This window comes from Falco naumanni, chromosome 11 (assembly GCF_017639655.2).
Source record: "Falco naumanni isolate bFalNau1 chromosome 11, bFalNau1.pat, whole genome shotgun sequence".
NCBI classification, from domain to species: Eukaryota; Metazoa; Chordata; class Aves; order Falconiformes; family Falconidae; genus Falco; species Falco naumanni.
Window position 1 is genome coordinate 23,964,826 of NC_054064.1, and position 14,163 is coordinate 23,978,988.

The 14,163-nt window shown below is 45.1% G+C and overlaps 1 protein-coding gene across 4 annotated transcripts in view; it reads left to right on the forward strand.

Annotated features, from left to right (window-relative positions):
* The window catches only part of RNF220 (ring finger protein 220), a 229,157-nt gene that overhangs the window by 200,306 nt on the left and 14,688 nt on the right, over positions 1 to 14,163 (forward strand). The window lies entirely within an intron of this gene.

Consider the following 14,163-nt stretch of genomic DNA (forward strand, 5'->3'; position numbering starts at 1 on the left):
TTTCAAGTATGTTGTGTGGTGTGTAACAGCCTAGACTAGAGCTGGGACTTGATGGGAGGTGAAGATTCAGACTCACTTTAACCAGACAAAAACAATTGGCTTGTCAGGCTATGCCTTTTTTTGTTCCCCCTGCAAGGTTTCAGCTATCAATGTATCATGGGATCCTGCTTTTACTGGAAGAGTTAACTTACCACTGCATCTTGGGTTTTGAGGACAGTCCTTCACATGGTCTCAGTTCTGTTTTCTCCATAGTACCTGCATGTTCCACCCTTCATCTCTCCAGCAAAAGGGAATCCCAGAAGCCCAGTAACTTGGCAGAAGCCTCACTAAGAGAATTTCTTTTCCCTTAAGATACAGGTTTCACCTTTGAATGATCGCTAACAGAAATAATCTCTCAGTTCCTGAGTTTTTTTACCTGCAGTCCTTCCAGTTGATTCAGAAGTTTTAAGTCCCAGTCTTTGAATATACAACATGCAGAGGCTCCTGGCCATCTGCTTTCCTGTCCCTTTCTGCTCTCTGGATATCCTGCAGCCTAGTCCAGGGTAGAAACAAATGGTTTTATCTGCACTGTGCAATTGAGTAATAACCTCTATCCTCAGCCTCCTTGCACATGCTCCTAGGGTAACTTACTGCTCAAGCAGATTCGATGATTCAAGCCTAAAACTACAGGCTCTTCACTGCTGCTGTGGATTGCATTAATTGGGATGGAGCAGTGTTTAACTTGATTATTGCCTGACATAAAATGTTGCCCCAAGACAAATGAGAGAGAAAACAGCTTCAGTAAGGTGGAAGCAATGAAGTAGTTGTGGGTTTTAAACAGACAGCATTTACTTTTTGGGGATGAGATCCATCGATAATTTGGGATCCGGAAAAAATGGTTGTGTTAAGATGACTTTACAGGAAGTTTTTATGTTTTGAGGGTTTTTTAATGTAGTTTGTGCTCCTCCTCCTGCCCCTGGTCCTGTCTCAAGGCGTCGTGCCCCTGGCACATCTCATGATCTCTGGCAGTTCAGCTTGGCAAAGCACATGTTCACAGTCAGGGATTAAATGAGGAAACTCCCTGCTGCAGAGGAAACTTTAACACTGCTTTGCTGTCTTGGCACAGGCTTTTTATTAGCATGTCCCAAACATGGGCTGTCTACTGTTTGATGCTTCTCAGTGAGCAGGCTCCAGCCAAGGACCAGTGAATCTGGGAGCTCGCAGGTCGATGCAGAAGCAGTTTTGTCCTTAGAGGGAGCCAACCATTGCATGCTGTCTTGATGGCAAGGACTCATCCCTTCTGCCCTCATCTGTCAGCCTCTGTCTCAGCCACTGCTTGGCTTCCCTTTGGGCCTCCTGCCTGTCAGCCCAGCAGCCCTCCACCCTCCCAGATCTGCTCCTATGGAAAATCTTTAAACTGCGGGAGCTGAAAGGATTTGACATTTTCCAGAACACTTGAGCTCAAGTGATAAAATTGACATAGCTTTAATAATCTGATCAAAGAGGCTTTAGCTAGCACCTTTTGAAGGATCCCAGAATCCTTTCCAAACAACACTTGTGCTAACACTGCTGTGAAGCGGGGGGAGTGTGTATGCGTGTGTACACGTGTGCCACAATAACCTTGCCCCGGTAAAGCTTCAGTTCTGCAAAAAGTCAGCAAAACCCACTAGAAAATACAGGGAAAGCCTTAAGTGTCCTGCTGAATCTTCCCAATAATGTTGATTTTTTTTCAAAAGTAGTAGGGAGAGATTTTTATTTAAGGTGCTTTATTTCAACGAGGTTCAGAAAACAAGATGGTGTTTCAGGTGGAGAATTTCTAGCTGCTTTTTTTTTCCACCCCTTCTTTCCTTTGAGATTCATGTGTGATAAATAGTTTCTGTCCTGCCATTTAAGAAGTCTGAATGCTCTGTGTGCTTGTCTGTGTAGAGGGGTTCTGTTAAATTAATTGATAACAGGGATCAGAGCTAGAAGCCTACAGAAAAGGAGGGGGAAGGGTTTCACACTGTCTGGCTGCTTCCCACTCCACTGCTGAGCCATGATATATGGCGACCCAGCCCAACAGGCTAAATTGATTCATCTCTAGTTCCTGTTTCTTAATCTGGAGCTAAATTGGTTTCATTTTTCTTGTTTTGGGTGGTGCTTACAGGAAGTTTTTGGCAGCATCACTTTACTTCATTGTTTGTAACTTTAATTTTTGCCTTTAAATCTGAGCATTATTGATTGGCATGTTAAACCCCGTGTAGCATCTGATTAGCATTTTTAAAATTGTCCAGAAGCACATGGCTTACCACCTGTGTCAGCCATACTCTCCATTTAGAGCAGTGGCTAATAGAGTTAGCAGCGATCTGCGTATTGATCCTTCTCTCATAAGAATGACGTTCCTTCTCCCTCCCCTCTTCCAAAAATAAGTCTAGGCAAGAAGAGCGGTGTGGGTTTGCTTGTTTGGTTTTTAATCTGTTTAATACAGTACAGCAGGCGGTCCTCCTTTTGGCATGCAGCTAAAGCTCTTTGCTTGAGCAAGTTGATTTATTTTAAATTTGTGGAAGAGTCTCTTGCATGTAGAAACAAGTAGATGGAGTTTGAGGTAAGTCTGTGTTTGTTGCCCCACTCCTTGTGCCGTGCCAGGTCATCAGTAGCTTGAGCAGGTTGACCTCATCCGTGTTGCATTAAACTTCAGACAGCAGCCACTGGTAATGAGAGAGGTGGTCCCCCTTCTCCTTCTCAGCACTGCGGAGTGTCTCATCCCTGCTGAGCTTTTCTAGTCTTGCCAATGTGAGGTATCTGGGAGACACCTTGAGGTGCTGAAGGCTCGTGGGGAGAGGTAATTAAGGATCGCACTGGCTGAGCTCTGCCACAGTGGTCCTCGGCAGACAGGCAGAGCTCAGCTGGTGCAACGCTTATTTACCTTGACTCAAGATGCAGCTTTGCTCGGAGAGAGCAGCCAGTTCCTAATTGCCCAGGTATCCTCCCAGACTCCTCCGCCCACGTTGTACTCTCAGCCAAGGCACTGTTGTGCAGAGCGCAATGCAAAAAGCACCTTTCCTGCAAAAAGTCTTCCTCCCCCTTCCCTCCCGAGATGCTGCCTGCAAGGGTCTGGTGCCATTTTGAAACTGAGGTTCCCTGGGGTTAAAAGCCAGCATCTTAATTCAGAGTGCCAATGTTCAATTTTGCTTTCTGCCACCAGACTAGATTGCAGGCCAGCAAGAGAGTCTGGGTTAGTGGCCCACTGGGTCACCTCCCATTTGTTTTCCTCAATTTTGTGTTGTCATAAATTCATTCCAGCCCGTTGTGGTTGATCAGTTTATCTCCGCCGGGGCAGGGAGCGCTGCGAGCATGATATATGGCACAGAGCATTGTAGCCAGCCTCTCCATGAATCACTCCAGATGTTTGGTGTCAGCCCCAAAGCAAACAGGACCCGGCCGCTGAGCGTTGACTACGATGAGCTCAGTATGGGAAGAGACATGACGTATGAATGTTTATTTAATAATTCTCTAATATTTCCAGCGGAGTGTGGCTGTGCCTTCTGGGGGAGGTGAAAGGGGGGGGAGGTTGAAGAGGGAAACTCTAATCTGTTGGGGTGGGTCATAAATCAGGCAGACAACATCATTAATCAGGGATGGGACAGAAGTGGAAGGAGGTGGGACTGGAGCTGCCATCCTTGGTGGGAAGGGGGCTGTGCTCCTTTTTTTTTCGTAAAACAAATCTTGTTTCTGATTTCGCTTGGCCCCAGCCGCGCTGCCCGCATAATAGCAAACCCGGACACAAGGCTGTTTAAGTGAGTATGCTAGCACCGCTATAAACCTTGCGATACGAGCCTGCCAAGCATTAAATCCCTTTATAATTATCTTCTTTATATAACACTTCATGCTCATCATGCTTCATTGGATGAGACGCTTGTTGGGTTAAAAAGAGGGTTTTAGAGACAAAAAGCAATTGTGTTTGTTTTATTTTTCCTGTCTCCTCTTTCCTCCCCTTCCCCCCCACCTCACCTCTTTCCAATCCAGCTGTTCTGAAAGCATTGGCTCCGGAGGGGTTCTAGCACAGCAGCACAGGAAGAAGCATCAGTTAAAATTAAACTGGGGTTGTGGTTTAGGTTGGAGTCCTTGTGCAAAGGGTCAGGCATGTGAGAGCAGCTGGGGAGGTGGCAGTGTCTCGTCGCAGGGACTCTGCTCCCAGGCAGACGGGTCGAGACGGGAGCAGAGTGGGTGTGAAGCCAGAGGATTAGCAGAGGCCTGGAAGGGAAGGAGCTACTTAAGCTGGTGTGTCAGAGGGAAACAGAAGCTGTTGTGAATTTACACCAGAGGATAAGCGCTCCCCAGCCCTTCCCCATAGTGTCACACCATTAACAGGCTTTGGTGGGAGACAGGAACATCATATAGCGAAGACAGAATTAAAAAATTGAGTCATAAATGAACTAACCCTTTGTGCTCTGCAAAGAGAGAGCGTGCTGCTCCTCGTGGGCCCAGTCCTAGGTTAGCCCCTGTACATTTGAGACAAGATCCAGGAAACTGAACTGAAGCATGGGATTGTCAGAGCCAGGCTGAGAAAGTGTTGCTGGGCTGTGCTGCTTGTGTCCAGATTTTTATCTTTTGTAGGTTTTACTTCTTCCTTTTAGTAGTATGTAATATGTGCTTGTCGTGTATACTGGCATTCAGTGTTGAAAGGGTGCAATAGGCAGACGCTCCATTTCTTTATGAAGCGAGACTTTGGCGTTACTTCATCCTCTAGCTTGTGGCAGTGGAGAGCACAGTGCTGGGCTGCATTTCTTTATCCTGCTCCCTCTTTTAACTGTTCGGTAGAAGGTGCGTGTGCCAATGATGGTCTCGGACCTTATTACCACTGAAATTGTGTCATTGTCGTGGTTCAGCACAGGCTAGCAGTTAACGAAGCTCGGCAAGGCTGGCTGACTGTATGAGCTCAGACCTGGCGGAAGGTGGTGTCTCTGTTTAGTGCAGCTGCGTCCAGAGGTTTGGTCTACTTACCATGCCTTGGGGCAGTTTTCTGTAGATTTTGACATCTTCATACCAGGAGGGACTCTTCTGTATGTTGAACCTGTGATGTTTTAATAGCAGAAGCATCTGCAAAGCCAAGGTGGCTGCCAGCTTTTGGGGGCAGTAGCGTCCCTATCCCACAACTGGTGAAAACCCTAGGAAGGAATTCTGTTCCTGTGTTGGGGGCATGGTTTAGGCATTTTGCCATTCATGTCTCTTTGCCCGCCCCTTCTTTGCTTTTTTTTCTTATCTTTTTTTCCTTAGTTTCAGAAATTGGTGTTAACTTTAATTTGTGGAGTTGCTTCCTGGGAATGAAAAATCGATGGGGGGCTATCGCAGTGTGAAATTCGACTGTCACTATTGAGCTATAGAGTTAGCAAGATGTCTTAGAAGGTAAAAAATAAATCGTGGCCCAGCAAGTGCTCAGCTGTGCTATTTCAAAGGGGATATGAGGCTGATGGTCTGTTAGAGGCTACTTCAGTTAGATGGATGATGATTCCCTGTGAAATATTGGAGTTATTCCATAGGTAAGAGAAACTTTAGCTTATAAAACACAAACAGCTGCCTTCTAGCAGATGAATTCTGCCCTTAGATGTGCGAGCAGCTTGTCAGAGAGAGGACTCGTCCCTAAAATTAGCCTATTGTGTTTAACAACATCTCTGATGGAGCATTGTAGATCCTGCTGTGTTCCTTCTGAAAATATTTTGAGGATGTGACTGTTTATCCACATCCCTTACCTACACTGCAAGAATTAAGAGGCAGGGACTGATTTTTTTTTTTAATTTTTTTTTTTGTTGTTGGAAATGTTTGTATGGTGCCCAGATGCTCTCAAGAGAAAAGTAACGGTTATTTTTACATAGGCTGCATTCCCTGTTTGGATGAAAATGTTCCTTTGAAGAGCAGAAAAGGGATCATGTTGTGCCCCATCCGCTGCCAGTTTGCTGTCGCTGTCGTGCATCTGCTGAAGGGCAGCCCTGGCTGCGCAGGCTGTCTGCATGCTGGCGCTAATAGGGCTACTGCTGTCTTTGGCACTTACTGACTATTGTGGCAGGACTCAGTAAGTGTTTGTGCTGTGCCAGCTGCTGTGTAACAACAGGGTGATTGTAATTATGGCTCTTGGTAGTTTATGCATTTCTTAGACTATAGTTAGTAAGTGTAAATATGAAATAGTACCCAAAAAATACCCAGTTTATATTACTCCTCACTAAATCATGTCTGGGACAACTGTAGATTCTGTAATTATTTCTTGCACACTTGCATGCACAGTTGCAATACCGCTGAGGGGAGCTTATTGCTGGAACAAGGAGTTTTAAGCCACATCTAGTTGGAGCTTGGTAAAGATTTCCCAAGGAATTTAATGACAGAAGAATTCATTGTGCTTTCCTATCTCTTCTGCAATACAGAACCCAGCACTGCCTTTACAGAAGCAGTGTAACAGCAAGTAGTGTAATCCATGTAGTTTAATATCCACGTTGATTTTTTGCCCTCGCTTCAGTGTCAGTGCTTGTCCTACCCTTACTCACTCCCCACCACTGCAAGGCGCTGCATCCTATTCATCCATTCACCACTGCTTTCCTCCTTTTTGACAGTTTCTGTCCACAAAAAGCTGCTGTTTCCCACTCAGTTGCACAGGCATTCCTGCTTTTCCGTCAGATAGCCGGCTCATGACCTGTCCTTCCTCTGCATCGCTGGTTTCCTCTTCTAGCTCTGGGACCACATTTGCTTATGCAGTACTGTGCCGTGGCCTTCTTTAATAGCCTCATGTTTCTTTTTGAAGGCATGATTACCTTAAATGATGCTAATTCTGATCCTTTCTTTCCCCGTAAAGGAAACAGCAACAGTGTAAAAGTTCTAGGGCGGCAGCAGCAGTTGTAGGAAGCTGTCTGGAGGATGTGTTATCGTGTTGCCCTTGTGTACCTCCAATCAGCAGTCATGAATGGAAGTTCTGGAAAGCATATCACCTCCATGGTAAAGCCCTTAAAAGGCCACAGATGAATCCAAGTGTTGCTGTAGTAGCATAAATATTTCCTGTTTATTTCAGCCGTTTGGATGCAGGCCATGGGAGTAGAAGGCATTTCGTTCTGCGCAGAGGCTGGGTGCAAGACTCGGCTGCGTGTCCAACCTTCTGAACACCTTTCAGCCTGAAGAATTAGCTATTCCTCTTTCACTTCAGAGATATTTTAGAATTTTGTGCCCTGATTGTCCAACCAAAGCAATAATCCCAGACCACATCCAGGCCTCAGTAAGATGATGTGTTACAGTTGCCATAAGTCTTCCACTAGAAAAATATACCTGCCTAGCTATACGTGGAGCTTGGTCGTAATCCAGACATGTTTACTTGTAGATGGAGGCAAGTTTCAGTAGGCTGGAACCTCTAATCTGTGTGCCTCAGCAGGGAGAGGAGCTGCATTTTCCATTTCCTCTGTGCATGCCGTTTGTGGCCCTGGCTTGTTCTGAGCTGGAGACCATCATGTACCTTCACAGATCTGCTGGGAATACAATTAAGGTCACCAAGGTGAACGATACATTTGAAAAGTGAGCTGAGATATTAACACACATTAGATGTGCCATTATTTCTATTTAGGAAGTTTGTTGAGAGGATCATTTTCTAACTCAGGCTGTGCTGCCTCAACAAAACCTTATTACAGCAAAATACTTTCCCGTAGCGTGGCTTTTTCCTTTATCGCCAAAGCTGCTCCAGTAAAGCAATGGGATTGCATTTATTTTCTCTTTGGAACAGGGGACATAGTCTCTAAATCGAAATCAGAATGACCCATGCATTCTTTCTCCCAGCTTTCATGTCGAACCATAATTGCTCAAATGGCACATTTAAAATTTTGGCGCAAGCTCAGACTTTCACTAGCCGCCTTTTTAAATCAGTCCCAGTGGCCAGTGGATACTGCGTAGCCCTACAAATGCATCTAAACATGCTGACTCCGAGGCTCCTTCTATTCTGAATGATCAGTGGTGCCATCTGTCTCTGTTTTCACTGGGGCTGGGCACATGTGTCCCAGCGAAACACGGGCCAAAAAAAAGAGAGAGAGAAAGAGCCAGTGCCTGAATTTACTTCCCGCTTCTGTAAAGACATTGTTGGGCTCTGTGTTACAGAGGCGGAGGAGAGATGAAAGCATAATGAATTCTTCTGTCATTAAATTCTTCGGGGAATCTTTACCCAAGTCCCTACTAAATGCGGCTTAAAACGCCTTCTTGCAGCAGTAAGCTCCCCTCAGTGGTATTGCAATGGTGCATGCATGTGTAAGAGAAATAATTCCTCTGCAGGGGAAAAAAAAGAGACAACATTTTTGGTTTGCATCAAGATGAAATTAGTCAGAAGCAAACTCTGAATTTGGCAAGCAGATGCCAGTATTAACAAGTTGTGCAAGCAAGTATAAAATAGAGGCGCTCGTGACTTGAGAGAGCCTCGGCATCGTGTGTGTGTGTGCCCTTGCATGCACCCCGCTCCAAATTCACAACTTAGAACACGGAAATTAGAATGGGGAACATTGCATTATTCATAACTTGGCAACCAGAAGCCAGGGCACTTTGCCAAAGTAAACTATTCTCTGTAATTACAGGTGAAGCAACGTTCTTTAATATCTTACAATACAAAAACATACATTAATCAAGGAAAGAGGGCTTTTTTTTTTCCTAGAGGACAATAAATTAGCATCCTTGCCAATTTCCTCAATACATGTGACAATGTTTTACAGGATTATAAGTCAGCCTTTTTAAAGGAGGTTAGTCTAAAAACAAATAAACCCAATAAATGAGATTTTTAGCTAAATAAAGGGGAAACCAGCTCCTAAAAAGTTGACATCTTGCCAGAAGATTTGCTTTTAGCACTGGCACTCACAGACTGAGGGTCTAAATGTCACAGTGTGATTTGACACGGCTCTACTGCAAACAGCTTTGCTGGGCAGTTTTCTACTGCTAGGAATCTGGCCCCTTCTGCTGTAGCCAGCTCATCTAGTGAAATAAAATTGCAGCGCATCGTGCCAGTCTGGTAGCCCGCATGTTCTGGGGTGATTCACAGTCAATCTGCCACTGGTGCCTGACACTGGACTTCTTTCACAGACTTAACATACTGAAAATGCTTGAGCTGTGTCTGTTTCCTTTTAAAGCCACCTGTGACTTTTCAACAACTTACTTATCAGTTTAAGTGTTTTGCTTGCTAGTAACAAACTTTTTTTTTCAGCTTTGTTATGTTCTTGCACTCCAATAAATGCAAAAGGCCTTTGTGTCAGTGTATCTCCCACTGACTTTAGTAATGCCAAAATAAACTGGCCGCATTGTTAGTGTAGCGCTTGCTGCAGGTGATGCTTGCAAAGTCAAAAGAGGGGGCAAAATCTTTCACCAGGTTGAAAACAAGCAATTTGTGTCCCAGAAAACTTAGGGTTGTTTTTAGTTAGTGTCTGAAACTCAGATACTGAAGGAGTTGTGTTGAAGACACAGATACGAGTGAGAGCCGAGACAGCATCATCATGCTGTGACATTGCACAACGTGACCAGTGTCACAGCAGCTATGCACAGCGTGTTACAGGCTAATTAAACATGGTCTCTTCTCTGAAGAAATTGCCCCCTCACCCAAACCTAAATTGGCTATGAGTGAAGGCTTGCAATTAAATGACTGTGCGCTGATGCTGGAGTCATTTTTTGGATCATTTTGTCAAGTAAAAGCAAGAACTGCAGTAGGCTTTCTTTTCTGCAGCATAGTAGTGGCTGTGGTAATCGTCATCTGTGGCTGGATATGGCCAGGAGCGATTTCTCTGCTCCTGGAATCTTACTGTAGCTTGACTCTGCCTTCGAAGCATTGACCAGTCTATTTCTAATATTTACGATATGTAAGCTGCTAGCGACCTGACCTCTGCCACTGGTGCAGGGAAATGGCGTGTATGTTCTGCTGGGATCAGGTTCTCTACCTCGGACAAGGGAAGGTAAAGACTTTGTTTAAAAATAAAGACACCACGCAGGTTTGTCAGTGGTACTGTACATTTTCCCCTCTGCCGCTCTGTGTTTACAGGCATACAAACCCAAAAATAAATATATGAGGAAGAGAGAGGAAGGTCAGAATATCAAGTGTCAAAAGTAGCCCATGAATTTTATTGGTGGTGCATTTAATCAGTGCTAAGCGTTTTTTACAAGGTACATACAAACAGTAGAATTGTAAAAATTTATAGAATACTGTGTACAGTGTGACTGTTTATGAAGAAAGGAGAATTTATATCCAGTTGAAATAAACCAAAGGGGAATGTTTTATGGAGACTACTCAACAGTAGGGTACGTGAAGTGAGGTCTAGGTGAGGGAAGGATGGGGTATTTGCAGGGGCTTACTGATCTTTGAGGTGTTTTTCTGCTTCTTCAGCAGCTAACAGTTTGCATCTTTCAGTGGCTCTGGAACAGGCAGGATGCTGGACACAGGGATGGTATGGTGTTTTGTTTTTTTCTGTGCAATGGAAAGGAAACACAAGTGAACAGCTGCTACTAGCATCTCTGGTAAAGGCTCTCGCTCTTGGGCTCGTTCCAGTCCAACAGTTTCTTGAGCAGCCCTTAATATCCAGCTGGGAAGGGTTAACTGAAGCCAATCACTTTGACATCAGCATTTTTTGTTTCCTTTTTGGTCCAGTATTTTGTTGATGATAAAGCACAGACTTAGTCAATTGAGAGATTCCAGAGCTGCAGAATCAGAGATAATTTAATTAACGGAATTGCTTGTGATTGCCCACTGGGACGGCGGGTAGGAATTGCTCGATTTAATTTGGAGAAACAAAGATCACATGCATGCTAATGTTTAACAAATAACCAGTGTTTGGGTTAAAGTTTTTTTTGCAAAGAGGGGGGCAGCCAATTCCCAGGGGAGATTTCCCAGGAGATGATTGCTGAGTAACAACTCTATAGTATTTTTGTGCCCTTCTTCTGGCCTTTTATCTGAACAAAGCAAGGATTTGCTTAGAGGAAGAAAGTTTGATCTTATTTTCAGTGTTCAGGGAAAGATGCTATGAGAAGTGGGAAAATGTGCATTGGGTACAAAGACTGAAAACTGTCACATGCCGTCTGCTTAAGTCCCAGGGACTTGCTCCCTGGTACCCAGCATCCTCAAGTGTGACTGCCAGGTTGTTGAAGAGTTAACCACAAAGTCCAGAGAGAAGTGCAGGACTGAGCTTCCTCCTCAAGGAACCCTCCCTTCATGTTTTGCTCTTGGCTCCCCTATTTGTGGTGATGCAGGTCCACCATGAGTAGAGTGTGGATGTGCCCTTGTGTCCTCAGATGTGTTCTCAGCCAGGGAGGACAATTCAGGTACCTGCAAGGCCACTTGCACCTGCTGGAGAAGCCCCACCACTGGGGCTCAAGGCATTGCTCTTGGCAGTGGTTGTGCTCAGCAGATCTCTCTGGAGGCTGGTAAATGACGTTATCCAAACACGTCAAATCAGAGCGCTGAGGCACAAAATTGTTAAGAGAGTCCTCCTAGATCCAGCATAAGGTCAAGGCAGAGCTGGGAGAGCAGAGCTGTGGAAGCCAGTTCCTTCTTCCCTGCAATTCCCTCTGCCTCCCTTGGCAGAGTGGCTTGCACACAGCCTTACTGGGTCCACGGAGCTTGGCTTTCTGACCCTTGCTCCACCCTGGCACTGCCCTGCTGCAGTACAGCTCAGGCTGCTCCCAGCTGTGTCCGGGCAAGCACAGACAAGGTGTGCACACAAGAGGGAAGCCTGAGGGAGTTCCCAAGATTACTGGTGCAGGAAGAGTTGCTCCTAAGTGATGCTTATCTTTAGGATACAATCAGCAGGTTGACGGTAAAATGTTGCTAAATGGAATGGCATGTGTCCCAAGTGTGCTGGCCACCACAGGAGCCAGACACATGGGAAGTGACTCTTGTCTTTATTCCATCCCTGGAGGTAGTTCCAGTTTCCTTTATTTACTAATGTTCTCCCTATTTCCCTTGACCTCATTTCCTCCGGCTTTTCGGAAGCAACCATGCAATTATCGCTCACTTTGGGTTGACCCTTGGCCACCACATCCCTGGTTGTTGCTGCTCCAAGAGGCTTTCCTGAAATCTCAAGTGCAAAATACTCACTTGTGGCCAAAACCTCTCTCTTGTGAGACAGGAGCTGTGTCTTCAGCGCTACACTGTGCGTCAAGATTTGTCCTGAGAGCACGCTTGGCAGGGAGAACATGGACTTTAAAAGTGTCACAGCAGAGCTTTGATCAGCGCTGGGAGATGCTGCAGTGGCTAAAGCTCCCTCTCTTACCAATGCACCCCAGTCTTGTTAATAAATGTATATTTAACAATGTCTGGAGCGTATGAAGTGATAATAACTAAATCAATACCTCCCACATTGATTGTCCAGGATCCCTACAGCGTGACGCACGCAGCGGTGCGGTAATTTTCCAGCTAACTAGCACCCTGATCTACAGCCCTCCTATTGATTGGCCATTGTATCAGGCAGCCTCTGAGCATTATTGCTCATACCTCTATTCAGCCTCCTTTTCTGATTCATTCGTTTATTACTGGACAGGGGCGATTATCTCAGAGACTTTCCGAAATTGGCCGGTGGGGGTCAGCCATTTAGACTTCTATAAACAAGCCATTTTCTATCTCCTCTAGCTGTTGCAGTGGCAAATTTTTCTTTTTCACGCTTTGACTGTTATTGGGCTGGGACTGGGATGAATTGGCCTTTGCTTGGATCAGCTCAAGGAATCAACTTTTAACTTTCGTTGCTGAGTCGTCTGCCCTTCAGAAGGAGGACGAGTAGTTCCACAGATGATAGTAGGAGAATTTAGCAAAAGGTTGAGGTTCTGCTTGCCACCTGCTCTGGGTAGGAACCACACTCACTGCCTTTACGCCTCCAGTGCCCTTATGCATGCAGGAAGGAGAAACGGATTCCAGAAAGTCAAATTCAACTGCAGCCTCCATCCAACAGCAGCTTATTAACGAGCCAGACTGGAAGGGAAACAATTTTCTCATCTGACAATAATCTTCACGCTAAAAGTAAATAATTCTGTTTCTTTCTTCGACAAAACTAACACCTTTCTAGACTTTCTTTGAAAACTAACAACTCTTCCTTGAGGGTGGGAACCCAAGCTGGGATACGGTAATAGTTTATATCAATGAGTAGGAGCAAGTGGGTGTTTCACAGCAGGGAGCGTTGGCTCCTGCTGAAGCTCTTTCATTCTGAACTAGAGAATATTTATTGATGCCAGGACTTGAATGCACAGTGTCCCTGTCCCCAGGCAGTCCTCAGCCACTAGGCTATCATGGGACATGGGATCTGTATTTCTTTGCCTTTTTTGCAGTTTTAAAACTCTTATCATTTCCTAGCAAGTGTCATTTGCAATGAATCTCCTTCTGATGAAGATCTCAGTTAGCTCTTGCAGAGCGTCTGATCTTTACAAAGGTAGGAAGAAGTTGGAGGAGCTTTATAACACTGGTACTTAATCGTATGTACTCCTACAGCTCCAGTTTCTTCTTAAGTGTCATAATTAGGAAAATCCTCAAGATCTTTTTGATTAGCTCTGTTTCCAGAGCCCTGGGAAAAGCCAGAAGAATCACCTCATAGGAGATACCTCAGGTCCCTCCCTGTGTGCCAGCAACATGCGACTAGTGAACAAAAGAACGAGTGGGTGCGTGCAGCTGGAGTGCTGAGATTGCTGCTCACTTTATTCGTTGTAGTAATTCTCTCAACCCATATTTAGCCACCTGTTGATGAATCATCCTCTAAAAAGGTAGAACATGTAGGTGCCGCTGCAGGTTATGTTGTGATTGATGCAACTTCTGGGGGCGAGGTACTCTTCAGGTTCTTCTGAGCTGGAGTCTGCTTGGACAGGCCTGAAATTCACTGACATACGTGAAAATTGCTGTTTTGGTTTGGTTTCCCGTAGAAGTGAAAGCTTTAATGTCAATGCAGTACTCTTAAACCTTTTCTGGGGAATGCTTGAGGGCCCCTCCTTATGTCTCCCTGTGTAGAAATTGGATTTTGCAGCATGCTGAAGTGACATATCCTTGTCTATAATGCTCCCTGCATCTCATTTGCTGAGCATTGCTGTCTGCCCTTGCTTTTTTAGGTTGGCAAGTTGCTCTTTTCACCAGCCTTGCAGAACCATGAAAATACACTTGCCTGCCCTCAGCACAGTGCCTCTGTGACAAAAGAGATAATGCTGCCCATCAAAAATGACCCTAAGAAATGGGAAAGCAGAGAT